We start from the raw sequence: 19,510 nt of genomic DNA, 5'->3' as shown, positions 1-19,510 counted from the left end.
GTAGTGAATGTCTAAAATCCCTATCCAAAAGGTAATTTATGTTGAATGCATGGCTTCATTTACTATATGAAAACAAGATATAAGATTATTACAGCTTAGAAAGGGTGTATTTTTTTACAAGTGGGTAGACAGAGCAGCATGCATAAAACTACTATATACCCAGGAAAAAAATACAGACAGTTACTAGAAAAATCTAAGTAACATCACGTATTTTTTTGTAAAGGTACATGTGTGAGGATTATGTTTCTTCAAGGTAGGGGCTCCAGATCTTCTAAAAAGAAAGTAATATTTTGCAGAAAATGAATTTTTAAGTAATCATTTAACAACTAGTTGTGGAGAGATGTTACAAATAGTGATTTCCATTGATCAGAACTGGTACCTTGTAGTTGGCTAGGAACACAGCTACGATGATTCTAAGTGTTTATTTCTGGAAAGCACTTCAGACATCCTTTAATCCACACAACTTCTTTGTGAAGAGGAGAAAACAGGAGCCTGCAAAGGTGTGGTGTATTGCTTGAGTCTTGTGGCTGAAACATGAGCCAGGGCTTGAGCCCAGACCTCCGACAAATGACCTACATGTTCAAGTTCAATGCTTCTGTGGCACTCTGATTTCACTGTGGTTTATAGAACCAGAAAACATCATGTAACTAACCAACAGACTCATGACTGTACTGATAGGGCATGGAGTTTTTTAATGCTTGACTGAATTCCAAGAGAAAAATACCAATTGACTTTCCTAGAATGTGCTTAGGAAAGGATAGTCATTTTCACTGATTAGAAGAAAAACCCCCGGAGATGCTTTGGCTGTGAGCTGTCCATCACAAACAACATAAATACATCAAGGCTGGCTTCTATGTTTATTGGTCACTCAGAAAGAACATTCCTGAAACGTGAGCACCTTTCTCCATTAGAGTAAAGAATTACCTTCATTCCTCTGCTAGTCTTTGAGCCAAATTTCTAGATCCAGTTGCTGGTTTAATGAAAATGTTAACCTAGAGCATCACATTAGAAATTCATAATGTGACTCTCTTTTTACAAATATTTGTGTGTATGTTTGTTAATGTGTTTTCAGTGTTCCATATTCAAAAACTTCTAGCTCATTTATAAAATAGTAAATCTTTAAAATAAGAAAGTTCAAGCTAGCAAAGCAAGATGTATTCCTGTGTTGAGAACCCCTTTTTCATTATGTATAAAACTGCTGAAAAAAAATGTTCTGGAAGGATGTTTCATTTGGTGGCTGTCTGGTTCCACTGGTGTTCCTCTATAAGCACGTCTCACATATGTTGTTGGAAGATTTTTTTGTTCTGCCTTAGCAATGAAACTATACCATTGTTTTCTTTTCCACATAAAAGTTTATTTATGGTGATGACTCAATAAGCATAAAAAGAGGACTCCAGATAAATCTCACATTATATATGGTTGGCATCTTGCACTCCACCATCAAGACCTGATGTGACAAGCACACTTTGGAAGAATGACGCTATCAGCAAAATGCCCTAGAGGATAATAAAACGCTGGGAGAGAGGCTAGTGTGTATATGAGATGATGGATCTGTGACCTGCAAAGCAGACTCTATAAATTTGGGCCATCAATACCACCGAAGGAACAGTTCACCTTCTCTAATGAGCTCAGTGCCCTCTTATGAAATGGCTGGTCCTGCAGCCCATTAAGGAGCATTGAGGCCCCTGAACATGCAGCTCACACAATGGAAACAACTCAGGCATGGGACTGACAGATCTGCAGGAAAATGATAGAAGGGCCCATTTGAACTAAAATCCCGAAGACCGTAAAGAAAAGGAAGAGGTAGATGTGGCAGTGGAGCACAGAGGAGTGACTTGGACTCCTTAGATTAAAGAATTGCTGTGTATCGCTTGAAACATATAATGAACTGAATTAATATTTGATCATTTTTAATAGGAGTGGAGAGTCTAACTCCCTGATTATTAATATACCAGATATATCTTTATCTTTCAACCAGCTTTTATTTAATCTTACATGGAATAACCTATAAAAATGTAAACAAATCCAAAAGAATGCTTTAAAAAACAACTTTTAAGAGTTCCTTTAAAGGGATAAATGAATCAGAAATCCTCAATTGCCACCTCATATTACCTATATATTTTAAATTATATGTACAAATGAAGATGTATATCTATCATATAATTGTATTAATAGTAAGCCCATATCCCCCACCCAATTAGTGAAAATAAGCATCACCAATTTGTCTACCATGTGTTTCTTCCTGATTTTTTTTCAGTTTCCACATGATTTTTGTATTTGTTATTCCCTACTTTAAAAACTGTTTTATGTAGTCAATATCATATATACATTTTATTATATCTTATTCTTTACATATGTGTATGTGTAACATTTTATATATTCCTAAATGATAGATTATTTTTCACTTTTTAAACTTAGATGGAATTATCTTGTTTGAAAACTTTATTACTCAGCATTATAACAGTGAGTTACACCCATACTGATATGTGTAGTAGTTCTGTATTTTCACTGAGTAGGACTTTGTATGAATTTGCCATAGTGTATCCATCTGTTTATCTTTTTTCCCATGATGAACACCTAGTTTGTTCCAGTAATTTTAAATTAGTGTGTTTTGTTTGTGTGTCTATTATAAATACAAGAACTGTGGAATTTCTTATATGTGTTTCTAGAAATACATTCCAAGACTTTTTCTAGTATATGCACCCAGAGGTACCTTGCTGGAATGTAAAACACGTGCACCCTCAACTTTAGTATATAATGTCATTTTTTCCACAAACATTGGGAAACTTTGCATACTAAGCAGCAATGTATAAGAATTTCCATTGTTCACCCTTGCCAATACCTGGTGATTAACTCCAGTTTTTTGTTTTTGTCAAGTTGATAGATATAAATTGCTATCTTATCTTGATTTTGAATTTATTTTTTCTAATGCTAATGATGCTGAGCAACTTTTTATGTATTTACTCATCATTTGATTTGTTATTTTGTGAAATTTCTATTCATGTATGTAGTTAACTGATTTTTTGCCTCAGTTTCTCACTCCCCCATAATAGTATTGCATATTTACATCCTTATTAGCTGTATACAGCCTCTTGGTAGAAGGGATGTGTTTTGCTTCTTCCACTGACTGTGAGCTTGGTCATTTGGTTTTGGTCACTGTGACATGAACTACAGTAATGGGATAATGGCTTGCAATGCATTTAAAGTGTGTTGGCTTGTGCACTTCAGCATTTAACTGTGACAGGAGTGAAAACTACAGGTGGCTATTATTAACTACTTTCCAACTTGGGCTCTAGAAAGAAATGCATAGTACAGCATTGCCCAAGCTGGCCCATAGGCACATGAGTGAGAAACAAACTCTTATTCTTGTAAGTCATCAAGATTTTAAAGTTATTTGTTATATAGTATTAATGAGACAATGACTGATAGATATTCGTCATTCTTTTTCTATTGGATAGCGTATCCTTTTTTTAAAGATTTTATATAGGGCAGCAAGTGTTATTTCTCATTGTTTTGGTTTGCATTTTGTGGAAATTAGAATATGTAAGCACAACTAATGTTTGTTTTTGATAGTGAAATAAAGGTAGTTGGCTCTAATTATGATAGTAAATGTTCTTGTTACTTCAGATAATTGTGGGTGGACCCTTTCAGATAAAGGATGTATTATAGTAGCTCTCAGCTCTACTAAAGCTGTAGCTGAGGGAGCAATTTCATCATATGTCCCTCGTTATTGGGGGTATGTATTTTTCCTTCTTCTTAAGCTTTTACTAATACTTTAATCTGAAACATATATTTCATTGTGTTTTTTTTATTTTATTTTAATTTACTTTCTCAAATACATTTGTCTCTGCCTACCCCCCACCACTTTCCCTTGCCCCTTCCCTCCTTCCCTCCATCAGCTCTTCCCCTTTGGTTTTGTCCATGAGTCCTTGCTATATGTTCCTTGACTTTTTAAATCTGGAGCTAAGAGTTGGTGATTCTCCTTTCAAGTGCTCTGGAGAAAGAGAAGCAGGAAGTACAGGTTAAATTCTGGTGATTCACTATTGTCAAATGCTATCTCCTCAAGTACGGAGATCCTAACCTTTATAGCAAAAATCAGAATTTATGGCTGCTTTTTGGTCTACTGGGTTTCTTGGTCTACTGGAAGAAAGCAACTCAGGGCTAAGTCATTTCTTTTTGCTCTCTATGTTGTAATAAAAATACTTGCATGTTTGTTTTGAAAATACTATGAGAAATGTCAAAAATCTGTAAAATTAACATTCTGATTATAGGATTTAGTTGTTTTTATTTTTAATAGCTGTGAGGCAGACTAATGTGACATATGAGATAATTTGAGGGATAAACACATTTTTTGAGCATTTATTTTAGTGTGTATTTTTTTCTTTAAAGTTAAATCAGCTCATCAAATCCATACTTTCATAGACATTATTTACAGTGAAGTTTAAATGACATTTTAGATTCATTTAAATGAGCTGGTTTAAAAGATCGACATTAGGCAAATATAGTACATGTCATAGACAGTACTATAAGATAGTTTAACAATGACACCATTTTAAGTAACACTGGTATCAAGGAACTGAATGGTCACTTTGGTCTATCCTATTATTTTGTAATGAGAAATAGATGCTCTAAGACATGAAATAAATGCTCAAGGTCACCGAGCAAGGGATGGGTTATGGAATGCATGAGCAAGCAGCCCGATTCTCCAAATAAACTAAGAGTCACACTCAGTAAAATCAAATGAAGAGAAAAGAAGACCTTTGCAACTGCCTATTTATTAGGGAACCTATTTGATTTGCTCATCTCCAAAAAGCCTGCTGTACAACAGTTACCCATCCCTGCCTAATGAAAAGGGGAAGGAAACCCTGCTATTTCACATGTCCATCTTCTACAATAGAAGCTTATTCAACAACTTTGGTTATAACCTTGGGATTTATAGATCTGTTTTCATTAGTTAATATTTTTCATTTTCTCTTACAGAATATGTCTTATTGATGATGAATTTGAGCTGCTCATATGTAATCTTAAATAAGGCGTGCTTCTGTGAAATTCAGTATTTGTGTTTCAGGGATAATGCTTTAAATCCCTCTTCTCATGGAATGCTGAATTTTTCCGTACAGTCTAACAATGTAAATGGATCCCTGCTAAAGGCTGGAGAGGGCAGTGGGAGCCCGTTTCTGTTATTGGCTCTGAATGTGAGCAAGTCTGGAAACTCTTTAATCACACAATAGCACAGCATGTTTTGGGAAGACTTAACTCCCCAGACTCATGTAAAGTTACAAAGCTAGTAAAGCAAGTTGTTTGACTCAGTCTCTGGCGTGTAGAGAAAATCCCTCTGGAGAAGAAGGTTATTGCTTCTAATTAGACCTTACAAATTGAGAGAGCCAAAAAATCTGGACTAGCAGGCGGGTTTAATCTTGGTGACTGTGGCCTAGTTTAGTGCTGAGCACTAAATGGGAATTTCCAAAATGAGGTTTTAAAAAAGAAAAAGAAAAAAGAAATCTCTCAGAAATTTAAAGACATTTTAAAATCCTGCCCTGATTGGTCCACATGGGCATAGATGTTTCTGAGTCACTCTTTTTGCATGACTGGCAGTCTTTCCTTTAATACAACCTTTCTTTCTTTCTTTCTTTTTTAATTAATTTATTTTTTCAAATACCTTTGCCTCTACCTTCCCCAAACCACTGTCCCTTGCCCCCATCCCCCTCTCCCTCCCTCAATCCTTCCCCTTTGGTTTTGTCCATTAGTCCTTGCTATATGTTCCTTGACTTTCCCCTTCCCTTCCTTTTCCCCCCGCTCACCCCTCACTCCTTCCCTCCTGTCTCTGTTGGTTTCTTTTCCTTTCAGTGTTGCTGGTCTTATTTTCCTTGCATCTTTGTATTGTTGGTTAGGTTCCGCTTATAGGTGAAATCATATGGTATTTGTCTTTCGCCTCTGGCTTATTTCGCTTAACATAATGCTCTCGAGTTACATCCATGCTGTTGCGAAGTTTAGTAGTTCTTTTTTTCTTTCTGCTGCATAGTATTCCATTGTGTAAATGTACCATCGTTTTTTGATCCAGTCATTTACTGATGGGCATTTAGGTTGCTTCCAACACTTGGCTATTGTAAATTGTGCTGCTATGAACATTGGGGTGCAGAGGTTCTTTTGAATTGGGATTTTGGGATTCTTAGGGTATAGTCCCAGCAGGGGAATCACTGGATCAAAAGGCAGTTCCATTTTCAGCTTTTTGAGGAAATTCCACACTGCTTTCCATAGTGGCTGCACCAGTCTGCATTCCCACCAACAGTGGACTAGTGTTCCTTTTTCTCCACAACCTCGCCAGCATCTATTGTTTGTTGATCTGTTTATGATGGCCATTCTGACCTGTGTGAGGTGGTATCTCATTGTGGTTTTGATCTGCATTTCTCTGATGGCTAGTGATGCCGAGCATCCTTTCAAATGTCTCTGGGCCCTCTGTATCTCTTCCTTGGAAAAGTGTCTGCCCAGGTCCTTTGCCCATTTTTTGATTGGATCATTTGTCTTCTTGGAGTAGAGTCGAGTGAGTTCTTTATATATCTTGGAGATCAAACCTCTATCTGATGTATCATTAGCAAATATACTTTCCCATAGGGTTGGCTCCCTTTTCATTTTGCTGATGTTTTCTTTAGCCGTGCAGAAGCTTTTTATTTTGATGAGGTCTCACTTGTTTGTTCTTTCCTTTGTGTCCATTGCTTTACAAGACATATCGGTGAAAAAATTGCTATGTGGGGTATCTGAGAGTTTCCTGCCAATGTTCTCCTCTAGGACTTTTATGGTGTTGTGACTTATAGTTAAGTCTTTTATCCATATTGAGTTTATTTTTGTGTATGGTGCCAGCTGATGATCCAATTTCAATTTTTTGCATGTCACCATCCAGCTCTTCCAACACCATTTGTTGAAGAGGCTATTATTGCTCCATTTTATGCTTCTGCCACCTTTGTCAAATATTAGATGCTCATATAGACCTGGGCTTATTTCTGGGCTCTCTATTCTGTTCCACTGGTCTATGGATCTGTTCTTGTGCCAGTACCAGATTGTTTTGAATATAGTCGCTTTGTAGTATAGTTTGATGTCTGATATTGTGATCCCTCCTACTTTGTTTTTCTTTCTCAAAATTGCTGCAGCTATTTGGTGTCCTTTATGGTTCCATATAAATTTCTGAAACGTCTGTTCTATTTCTGTGAAATATGTCATTGGTATCTTAATAGGGATTGTGTTGAATCTATAAATGGCTTTGGGTAGTATGGACATTTTGATGATACTAATTATTCCAATCCATGAGCACGGTATATGCTTCCATTTATTTGTGTCTTCTTTAATTTCTTTCTTCAGTGTTGTATAGTTTTCTGGATACAGGTCTTTTACTTCCTTGGTTAAATTTATTCCTAGGTACTTTATTTTTCCTGTTTTTATATCGAATGGTATTTTTTTTCTGACTTCTTCTTCTTCTATTTCATTGCTGGTGTACAAAAATGCCTTTGATTTCTGAATGTTGACTTTGTATCCTGCTGTTTTGCCAAAGTCACTTATTAGGTTGAGGAGTTTTTTGGTGGAGTCTACAGGGTTTTCTATGTACACTATCATGTCATCTGCAAACAATGATAGTTTTACTTCCTCCTTTCCTATTTGGATACCTTTTATTTCTTTTTCTTGTCTGACCACTGTGACTAGGACTTCCAATACGATGTTGAAAAGAAACGGTGAAAGCAGATATCCTTGTTGTGTACCCAATCTTAGTGGGAAAGCTTTCAGTTTTTGCCCGTTGAGTATGATGTTGGCTGTAGGTTTTTCATATATGGCCTTTATTACATTGAGGAATGCCCCATTTATTCCCATTTTGCTGAGGGTTTTGATCATAAATGGGTGCTGTACCTTGTCAAATGCTTTTTCTGCATCTATCGAGATGATCATGTGGTTTTTGTCTTTTCTTTTACTTATGTGATGTATTACGTTTATTAACTTGCGTATATAGAACCATGTCTGCATGCCTGGGATGAATCCCACTTGATCATGGTGGATAATCTTTTTAATGTATTGCTGGATGCAGTTTGCCAATATTGCATTGAGAATTTTAGCATCTATGTTCATCAGCGAAATTGACCCCTAATTTTCTTTCTTTGTAGGGTCTTTATGTGGTTTTGGGATCAGGGTGATGCTGGCCTCATAAAAAGAGTCTGAGAGTTTTCCCTCCTCTTGGATTGTTTGGAATAGTCTGAGAAGAACAGGGGTTAGCTCTTCCTTAAATGTTTTTGTAAAATTTTCCTGTGAAACCATCCAGCCCTGGGCTTTTGTGTGCCGGGAGTTTCTTGATGACTGCTTCAATTTCCCCAGCTGTTATCGGTCTGTTCAAACTTTCTGTTTCTTCCTCCTTCAGTGTTGGAAGATTATACTTTTCTAGAAATTTGTCCCTTTCATCAAGGTTTTCAAATTTCTTGGCATATAATTGTTCATAGTAGTTTCTGACAATCCTTTGTATTTCTGTGGTATCAGTTGTTATTTCTCCTCTTTCATTTCTGATATTATTTATTTGGGTCCTCTCCCTTTTTTCTTGATGAGTCTGCTTAAAGGCTTGTTGACTTTATTTATCTTTTCACAGAACCAGCTCCTGGATTGGTTGATCCTTTGAATTGTTCTTTTCGTCTCTGTGTCATTCAGTTCTGCTCTAATCTTGACTATTTCCTTCCTTTTCCTTGCTCTGGGATTGATTTGTTGTTGTTTCTCCAGTTCTTGAAGTTGTAGTGTTAGGTTTTTTATTTGAAATGTTTCTATCTTTTTTAGGTAAGCCTGTATTGCTATGAACTTCCCTCTCAGGACTGCCTTTGCTGTGTCCCATAGGTTTTGGACTGTTGTAATTCAACCTTTCCTTGTTATGGGTACAAACAAGGAGATTCCCTCCCCTGACCTTTGTCTCTATAAAGAACTTTCAGGACCATCAGGATGGTGGCTAAAGGACAGGAGCTTAATTCCAAATTACCTCCCCACCAAAGGAGCCTTTGTTAGCCCCAAGGTCAAAAACATCTTTTCAAACAGCCACTTGCTACTTCAGTAAGCCTGCTTCCTTCTCTGCAAACTGCCTCTCTGTCCATCACTGTGGAGGGGAGATAGGAAGGTTCGTGAAGCAGGGTCCTTCTGCGTTTATGGAGTGCCGCATGAATCAGAGCTCATTTCTTGATTTCTGGGTCATAACATGCTGATGGGGCACACTGGGTCTCCAGATTGATCTCCTGCCCAAGGCAGACCAACACCAAAATATCCTCTGCCAAGAGGAAGGAAAACCATGTCACAATCAGGGGAGGCTCATTCCTGATGCTAGATTAAATTTGCAAGGATTCTTCTACCCCATTTTAGATCTTCTGAGCTATGAAGCTGTCTGAAGATTAGGCTGTAGGGTTTCTAGTGGGATCAGCCAATGCCTTCATTGCAACTGCATTGTATAACTTCTTCTGTTGCTCATGACCGCTGACCTTACCTTTGCCCCCCACATCCCCAAGTGATGGTGCTGAAAGCACTCTTCAATAAATTCTAACATGCAAATCTCTATCTCAGAGCCTGTTTCCCTTGAAACCTAATCTTTTATTCTATAGCCTTGTTCTTAAGGATCAATTTTAGTCCCATCTTGGGTTGAATGGTTGGATTCAGGGATCCAGATATGTCCCAACGTTCCCTCATCCACTTAAAAAATATCCTGGATGAAATGGGGTTCTAAAGAAGAAAACTGTAGAAGGAAAGCCCCATCCCAGGCCTGTATCATAAATTGATTTATTCCTGACACAAATGTATCAAAAAGAGTAAAAATATTACTCTTTATAAAATACTACATAAGGGCTTTTTGTTAATCCAAGGGTTTGTTGTAGGAAAGGTACATAGGTAACCCTATGGAAAACATAATTGATGGGGACAAATGGCAGAACAGACTTGATATTCACAGAAAACCTAGAAAAGGTGGCAGTGAACAAGACCTTAAGAGATTTTAGATATACAACAGTAAAGCATGACACTCAGGCAAATATAATTTGAATTCCTCTTGGGGGAAGAAAAAGACAAGTTCAAGATCCCCACTGTGCTAGATAGAGAAGTTGGTCAAAATCAGAATACTAAATTGCAGAAGACCTGATGTAAATAAAGCCACATAGACAAAATGAAATATTATTCTAAAATGCTCATTTTTTTAAACTCAAAATGGAAGTGGTCTTCTTGACCAGCCAATCAATAATTATCCCTTCTAGTAAGGTTTGACTTGGCAAATATGTTAAAAACTGATTTGTCTCATCCCACAAAAATATCAGAGATTGAACAGGAATTAGGAGTTAGAAAAACCATTGCTTGGTCCTAACATTTGCCGTTGTATGAAAACTTCACAGTACTTTAGGGAGACATAATCACAGCACGTCAGGACAGGAAGAAGCTCTAAGATATTATCTGCTTTTTAACCTTTCATATATGCAGTTATCATAATATAATTTTTTTGGTTCATATTTGATACATTTCACACTGACTTAGAAAAATTTCATAACCTCTCTGAAACCCAATCTTCTTTCCTATAAATAGATATAATAACATATCACTAAAAAACTTAGTAACAGAGAAGTTGGGAAAATTGCATAAAATAGGCACTTAATTTATAGTAAGCTTGTCCTTTTTCTGTCCACCATTACATTTGTAAAGGAACAAAAGACAAGGTGAACAAGGTTGAACAACACACACCAGCTAATGAAGCTAATTAGTAACAGAAATAGAATGATAATCATGTTTTCTAGTCCCCAAGTGGCATTCTCTCCTTTCAAACATGATGCTTCTATGGACAAAATTTTTACAAAATTTTCTTTAGTGTGACAGAGCCCAAATGGAATTCATCACACATGTGTTTGTAGAGCTTTAGGAAAAGGCATCCTTACCTATGACATCTGAGTGAAGGACCAGTTTAGAAGCTTCTTATTACTTAAAATATGCAAAATATATAAAGAACTTATAAAAAAAATCAACATAAAAGGTCTGATTTAAAAATGGGCAGCGAATCTAAATAGACATTTCTCTAAAGAAGATATACAAATGATCAAGAGACATATGAAAAGCTATTCAATATCATTAGTCATCAGCGAAATGCAAATCAAAACCAAAAGTAGATATCACCTCACACCAGTCAGAAAGGCTATTATCAGAAAGTCAACAAATAAGAAAGAAAACAAATAAGTGAGGATGAGGAAGAGGAGGAAAAAGGACTTGTGCACTGTTGGTGGAATAATAATTTGGCACAACAACTGTGGAATACGGTATGTAGGTTCCTCAAAAAAATTAAGAAATAGAACTACCATACAACCCAGCAATTCCATTTCTGGGTGTTTATCTAAAGAAAATGAAACAATAATTCAAAAAGATATATGTACCCCATATCCATTGCATTGCAGCATTATCTAGAATGGTTAAAATATGAAAACAACCTAAGTGTCCATCGACAGATGAATGCATGAAGATGTGATACACACACAAACATACAATGAAATATTTACTCAATAAGAATGAATAAAATCATTTATTGCAACAACATGGTGAACGTGGCGTATGTTAAGCTAGGCGAACTAAGTCAGAAATGAATACTGTGTGGTTTTTTTAAAATGTGGAATATAAAAAAAAACAAACAAAACCTGAAATTAGTAAACAAACAGAACAATATGAAATAGAAACACTCATAGGTACAGAGAGCAAATTGATGGTTGCCTGGACTGGAGTTAGGGGAGGGGTAAAAATGGTGAAGAGGAATGAGTCATGGGAATGTAATGTATAGAATAAGAAATATAGTCAATAATATCATACTAACTTTGTATGGCAACAGATGGTTACTAGACTTACCACAGTGAGAATAAGAAATATAGTCAATAATATCATACTAACTTTGTATGGCAACAGATGGTTACTAGACTTACCACAGTGATCACATCATAGAATATATAAATGCCAAATCATTATGTTGTATACCTGAAACTAATATAACATTGTGTGTCAATTATGCTGTAATAAAAACTAATTTAAATAAATAATAAATAAGTGTAACACCAAGGTTGCCTAATTTTCCCTACCCCACACCTTAAGGTTTTGGATATGATAAGGACACATCTGCATGTGTGGACCTAGTTTATTCTGGGTCACATATGCTCCCCCCTCATTCGCAAATTCTGACTAGCAACGTAGAGTGGACGTCTGACATCTATTTTTTCCCCACACATACTGCTTCTGAAGTGCCAATCTCAGGCACAAAGAAAGGCTGCAAAGATCCTCTTGGAACACGGATAACCAGGGTTAACAGCAACTCAGAGCATCAATCACTTTTATTGCCCCCTAGGCAGTGTTTCCATTATTTATGTGGCTGGGTGATCGGCTCTATTTATGATACAGCTAGTTGTCACAGCTTTAAAAATATGATGGATTCCTAAATTAATCCCATATTCCTTGTCTTGGGCTTGAAACATGAGCAGTTATAAGGAGTACAGAGGTATCTGTAATCACAAAGTTAAATGCCCATGGGTCATGATGAAGGACTGACCGTTATGTTCAGAATAAGTCTGTGTCAGTAAGGCTAAAGCTCTCTACCTGTGCTTATAGATTGAGTGCTCAAATTTATTCTATCAATATTTATCAGTGCACTAATATTTCTAAGTTTTGTGGAAATGAAATCATGAATGAGGCACAGATTTGGCTCCCAATGTGTTTTGAGTCTACTTTCCATTATTATTTAAACACAGGATCTATATGAGAAGTAAAAATAAAGTGCTGGAGATTTTTATGAAAGTGAGAAGCCACTTACCTGTTGCTGAGCTTAGGGGTGATGATAAAGATGACTATGGAGCTTGGAGAGAGATGAAGAAAGAAAAAGATGTTGACAAGATAAAACAGGAAATAATCCATGTTTAGAGAACAGTACAAGCAAAGAGATGGAAACTGGAGGGAACAATTTAATAGGGTGCAGGAAACTATTAAGTTTAAGAGTAGAACGTGATTAAGTTTTGACTTACTTCTAAATGCAAGAGGATGTTTTTACAAAGAAAAACTCCCTGTACCTTAGGAGGACAAATTTACCCATAGCTTTAGTATGAATTGGAATGAGCAAGGATATAAATCAGGTATTTTATTGCAGGTATACAAGTAGTAAGAAAGAACAAAGCAGGAATAGGACTGGAAGATTTTAAATCATGTCAAAAGGAATGATAAAAAGAAAGTATAGAGAGGCTGGAAACTACAATTGCCATTGAAATGAGCCTACGATGACTCAGCTGATCTAAGCCTCCTTTACATTGATAAACATCCTATGACTTTAGCACCTGCCCACTCCCTGCTAGATGCCCAGGCTGCCTTGCAGTCCCTCCAATGTGGCAAATATGCAGGAGCATCAGGGTTTTGCACTAGAGAAGAGGAAGCTCCTCCTCCAAACAGCTACATGGCTCATCCCCTCACCTTCTCTGAGTCTTTGCTCAAGTTTCCCTTTTTAATGAGCTTGCTCTGATAGCTTTATGTCAAATTGTAACACACCTCCATCCCATCCCATCTCATAACCAGCACTCTCCATCTTCGTACTCTCCTTGCGTCTGCAACAGCTCTCATCTTCTCACATATAACAATAGAATGTACTTATTTATGTGACATAATATTCACTGTTATTCTGTTTGTATATAAACTCCACAAAGGGAGGGATATTTGTCCATTTTATCTATTTACATAAGCCAAGTCCCTAGAAGTGAAATATCATAGGCAGCTAGCAAATGTTCATTGAGTGAATAAACCATTGTTTATTTATCCCTGTTGGTTATTCTTGGATCCCATGGACCCTTACCATGTTCTACCCAACCTATGTTTGAATTTGTGCACAGCACATGGGTCTCTACCAGTTTCATGGGTCACTCATAGCAATTTCAAGTTTGAATGGGTTGGATATACCACTAGGATAAGAATAGCTTATTCCAATAGATGGGGATTCTCTAAGAACATTTTTTAAAAGGACACATGGGTATCTTCCTCCTTTCTTGATGCTTTTTAGGATGTTATTAGAGACATCTCTTGTGTTGTCTCATCATTCAAGTCTTACATTATATTTAGGAGATTTGAAATTTTAATTAGGAAATCTCTTTGAATCTAGTCTTTGGTAATTAATAGCCATGATTAGAAACTCATCTTCATTTTCATTATATGTCCTTTTAATCAGACTGAATATATTGGCAAAATTTTGGCAGAAACAAAAGGAGTGATATTTAGTGTGATTTGCAGCTACCCTACGTAATTCCCATCTTTTCTCAAGTGTCTTCTGCAGAGTAGGAACACCATTTAACTTGTCATTCCAAAAGCTGTTCAGTGCCAGACCATCAATACCCAAGACCAGACAGAATTATGGTTGTTTCTGTGTTCATGACAGGTGAGTTAAGAGATGAGAAGTATGAGTAATAGCCACTAAATTTTTCTATTTGGTCTTCCATTGATGTTTTGCCAAATCTTTTCTCTTGGCATGTGCTAAGCCATAGGACCATGCTCTTACTTGGGATATAAACAGAAGTATTGACAGAAACCTGTATGAGAAAATAAGACATGTTGGTGATTTTCAGCAAATGCAGTATGTTGTGTGCTAAACTTCCTTCTATACAATCTGTATGAAAATTTGATGAAGTCAGAAAATTGAAAATCAACAGCTAGATTCTGAGTACCCTTCACGTCCTTAACAAAGAGCTAAGAAATATGGTTATAAAAATGTCTCTCCAGTGAGTACTGCTAGAGAAACAAGCAAAATGTGACAAGTGAGAAGGAAACAGGAATAAGAAATCACAGCAAATAGTCAAATTGTGGGTATTTTCTATGAGGTTAAAAAAAAGAGACATATAAAGTTGTACTGGGTTTTTGAAAGCTTGTACTGATTATAATATTATAAAATTAACACATATGAACTATAAAAACAATTAGAGAAACAGATATAAAAATTACTGTTACAACGCCTCCCAGAAATATTCAGTTTCAACATTTGGTGAATATCATCTCAGTATCCTGTACCTCATGCTCTCTTTTCTTTTCCCAATGCTGTTGCATGTTTTCAAAAGTAAATAACAACAATAAAGTCTCAGGTAGCCTTTAAAAATCTTTGAAGAATGACAGAAATTTGGCATATTTATTGTTCTGACACTTCCAAGATCAATTCATGATTACAAGATGCTTTCTTGGGAGTAGATTTTAGAGATAAAAGGTATTTTAATGACTACAGAGCTGATATCAAGCAAGTTATCATCATCAATGAGAAGTTGCCGAGGAGACTATTCATCATATACACAGTTGAGCATATAGGGTATGTGTCTAGAAAAGTGATCAATGACAGACTGCAGCACTTGAATAGAGCTGAATGCACAGCGTAGACCTTTTGGTTCACAGACTGGCAGCATCAGGCCTAGGCCTGGGAGCTTGTTAGAAACACAGAAACACAACCCCTGATTCAGATGCATTAGTAAGAATCTGCTTTTATTGAGATTCCTGAGTGATTCCTTTGCATATACAGTTAAAAAGTACTTTTAAATACAGGCCAAAATTATTCATTGCAGGGAATGCTGGATGAAGCCAGGGAGGTTAAACACACTTAGAAGAGCCCGGTGTATCAAGGAATTTCAGCATGAGTTGTAAAGGATCAAGCACTAACCCCAAACAGCAGAAAACCCAAGCAGGGTCCTGAAGTGTGCTGGCCTACCTTTGGGACTGTCATGTAGATGAGCAAGAGACCAACAGTTTAAATGCAAACTGTGGATGACAAACTAAAATTGAGGACAGCCTCTCCATTAAGGCATTTTCCCCTACAATGTGGGGGAAGAATAGCCTAAATACTATTACATAGTACCTGAAAATTAACAATCAAAGATCCTCATTTGAGATATACTAGATTATGCCAAGGCTATTGACATACACTAGTCAATAGAAGAAAAAGAAAGTTCTTCTCCCTCTGTTTTCGAAATTATTTTTAAATTTCGTTCCAACTAAGTACTTTAATTTGCATGAAAGAGGAAGTCATTCACAATATACAAAGCCAAGTTAAAGAAACAAAGCTACTTGGATAGTTGAGAATATCACACTTATGATGTTTTGGTATGCAGGAACAAAATGTTGGAACTCTACTTATTTAATCATGTTTTAAATTTATGTTATTGTTCCTATTGAATAAGGTACATAATATTAGTAACATGTTATGCTTATATAATCTGTAATAAACCTACATTATTGAGAGGTTCATATTAAAAAATGTTATACTGAAAATGGTACACTTACCACAGAATTCCACATTTACTGATTTAATAACATTTTTCTCAGTCTTCCCCCCAAAGTGTGCCAAAACCTAACTACTTGATTAAGTTTATGGACTGGTAATGTAATATTTTTTTTGAATTTATATTTCAGAGAAGGCTGTGTCTCCATGTATAAACAATTGTTTTTTTAAGAGACTCTTTTAGCAATCTTCGTTGATAAAGTATGCCAATAAACCTGGTTCTTACTGTATTCCATCTCATATATAAGAACTAAAAATTACTGTTTTATTTGATAGAGCAGAACAAAGAAAAACTACAAATGAGTACTTTGTAATGGCTATATGCACATTTTGTTTTGAACATATTTGTTTCTAAATAAATGTTGCTTAGTTGTTGGGTAGATTATTTAAGTCATTACTTACCTCCGAGGCACACTAATAGTGGAATTTAACTCAGTGTTTCCCAAACTATGTTTCCTCACTTGTCTGCATCAGATTTACCTAGTCTTTATGAAACATTGGGTGGGCACAAGATCATCTCTACTTGATCAGAATATGGGTGAAATCTAGGAATCTGTATCCATCTAAAAACACCTTAAGTGATTCTAATGAACATAAAAGTTTAAAAAATCAATGAGAATCTGAATCTTTACTTTGATTTAAAATGTCATTTTTTTTCAGGAGCAAAAACATACCACAAAATTATTGTACTCTTTATTCTCAGAATTTCCATACTTTTCCAAAGAAACTATTCTGAAAGGATATAGCACACCATACTGATTAATGCCATCTTGTTTTGATATCCAGTTATCAAGATTTATTGTAGTATTGGGTAAATATTGACCTCAACATTGGCCTATCATTTACCCATTAACTGTGTTCACCTTCTCCACCTCCACCGGAGAAATCTAATGTATCTTCACCTGTGGCCACACCGATTTAGCCATTTACCTGAAATGTGTTGGAGGAATTGAAAAGCGACAGTATTGATGAGGAGAAGAGTAGAAAAAAATTGATTTATGTAGGAAGATAAATGGCCAGGATTTTAAAAAATCAAATGCACTTGCTTTTTAGGGAAACATGCTTGAATCATAAAACTTGGATGCCCCCAAAACAGCTACAAAAAAATCTGAAAGTAGAAAGTGTGTCTTTATGATGGAAAGATAGTAATCTTTACAGTAGAGGCCAGTGAATCTTTATGAAATGAGTAAATCCATTTTCAAATGAGATGGTGTCTGTTATATTAGCAAATACAAGTTTCCTGGAGGCCTTTCTACAAGTAGAAACAGGGCAAAGAAAAAAAATGTTGGCGATGGATACTGTGTGCTTCTAGCAGAGTTCCCTTGGGAAATGCAGAAAATGGCTATGCATTTCAAGTAAATCTAAGCAGAATAGTAGGAGGCTTAGTGTTAAGGGGCTATGTGATCCTTACACAGGATTAATATTACACAGGGGCTGAGCAGGACAAGTGGAGTAGAAAGGAGTGGAGGCTGGAGTTGGGCAATATAAAATCCCCGTCCTCCCTTGCATATCCTCAGGTAAGCCACTCTCTTTAGAAAAAACATTCTTCTATTCTGAACAGACACAAACATTTCAGAGGGATGTGTTTTGCTTGATAGGATTTGGGAGAAAGGATTGGGGATTTTGTTTTGAATTTTCTCCGACACATATTTACTTTGACTTCTTCAAAATTAAAAATCAGCAAAGCAGCCTTGATTGTCTATAAACTCTCTTTTCAAAACGTGTGCTTCTGAAACCTGGGGCACCATTCGCAAAAGCATAACAAACAACGCCTTTCAAGGATGGAGTTTCTCTCTGCTTTGTGCAGTAATTTCCCAAGCTCCAGTTGTGGCAGTGTGATTTTTCCTAGTGGTTCTTGACAGGCATTTGGGAAGTCTGACTTCATGTCTGGGTAAAGCTGCCACACAAAAGATGTCAAGTGCATGTGACATGACAGTCACTGTGCGTAAGAAAAGGCTAGAATTGCTGTGTCCTATGGAAGTTTTTTAAGAAGTATGTTCATGGCTGTCAAACTCCGATGATGCCTAATTTCTACATAAGAGGATTTCTAATAAAATACAGCAGAAATGCACTTAGGCCACAAGGTAGTCACATTATCTGAAGATGTTTTTATTTGGCTAACAGGAAAGGAAAGTGTGGACCAATGTCTTTCACATGCCATTAAGAAGCTGAGAGGAGAGGTCTCCTTTCTACCACCAGGGGCCTTCTTCTCCTGTTTATTCATTGCTGTCTCAGCTAATCACTGTCACTGCTTTGAAAAGCAAAGGATGAGTTTTGACTTCATATAAAATGAGTTTAAAGCAGAAGGTCCATGTGGCCTCCAAACTCTGGATTACTGCCATGGCATGCTGCCTTTCACCTCCGATTTAAAGACAGGTGTCATGTGGCTTCCTAAAAATGAAAAACTTTTGCTTAATCCCCCAAAGCCTAAAACAAGCAGCCGTTAAAGAAGGAATAAACAGACTGGCACCGGAATACCAAGGAAGTAAAACTTGGGGACATGGGTTTGCCAATTACTTCTCTGTAACCCTGAGGAGCCAATGTGACAATACGTCTCCTTCACTCTTTATCTGACACATGATAAATATATGATTGTTGGGTGCTGCCATGAGTAAAAATCTTAAAAATGGCAACTTGGTGAAAATAATGGCAATAATAATAATATCATATGCTAACATTGAGAGATTAAAAACCAGGAACTGTGCTAAGTATCTTATATGTATTATTAAATCCTACCAAACAAGTGAAGTAGGAATTAATAATATCATTTTAAAGATAAATAAAATTAACTTACTAATTTAAGTCTCCCTTATTGGTGAGAGTTGGTATTAGAGGAAAAGTAGTAAATGGTCTGATTCTTTAGTTACATCTTTATCTGCACTTTAAAAAATAAAGGTGATGAGTAATTAATTTTCTTAAGTTAATCCTTTCATTCAATACATGTTTCAACATGTTCCTAAATAAAGGATTTCTCAAACAAGATCAAGAGACCTGAATGTTTTGACAATGAAACTGTTGCAGCCCTAACTAGCTCTTTCTGTGAAGCAGTTGGTGGTGACTCTGGGCAACCCATCTCCCAGCAGTCAGCCTCCTCTAGATGAAGGTTCAAAGCCCATTCAATGACATTAAGATGCTCCTTCCAGATTATAAATCACGTGGTCCTGGAAAGTAAGAATGGGGCTATTTGGAAAGGAATGGGGGTGGGACAAGGAG

Source organism: Pteronotus mesoamericanus, unplaced genomic scaffold (assembly GCF_021234165.1).
Source record: "Pteronotus mesoamericanus isolate MK-2021 breed Mesoamerican mustached bat unplaced genomic scaffold, CSHL_Meso_final contig_657, whole genome shotgun sequence".
NCBI classification, from domain to species: domain Eukaryota; kingdom Metazoa; phylum Chordata; class Mammalia; order Chiroptera; family Mormoopidae; genus Pteronotus; species Pteronotus mesoamericanus.
Note: the sequence above shows the minus strand (reverse complement) of the source record.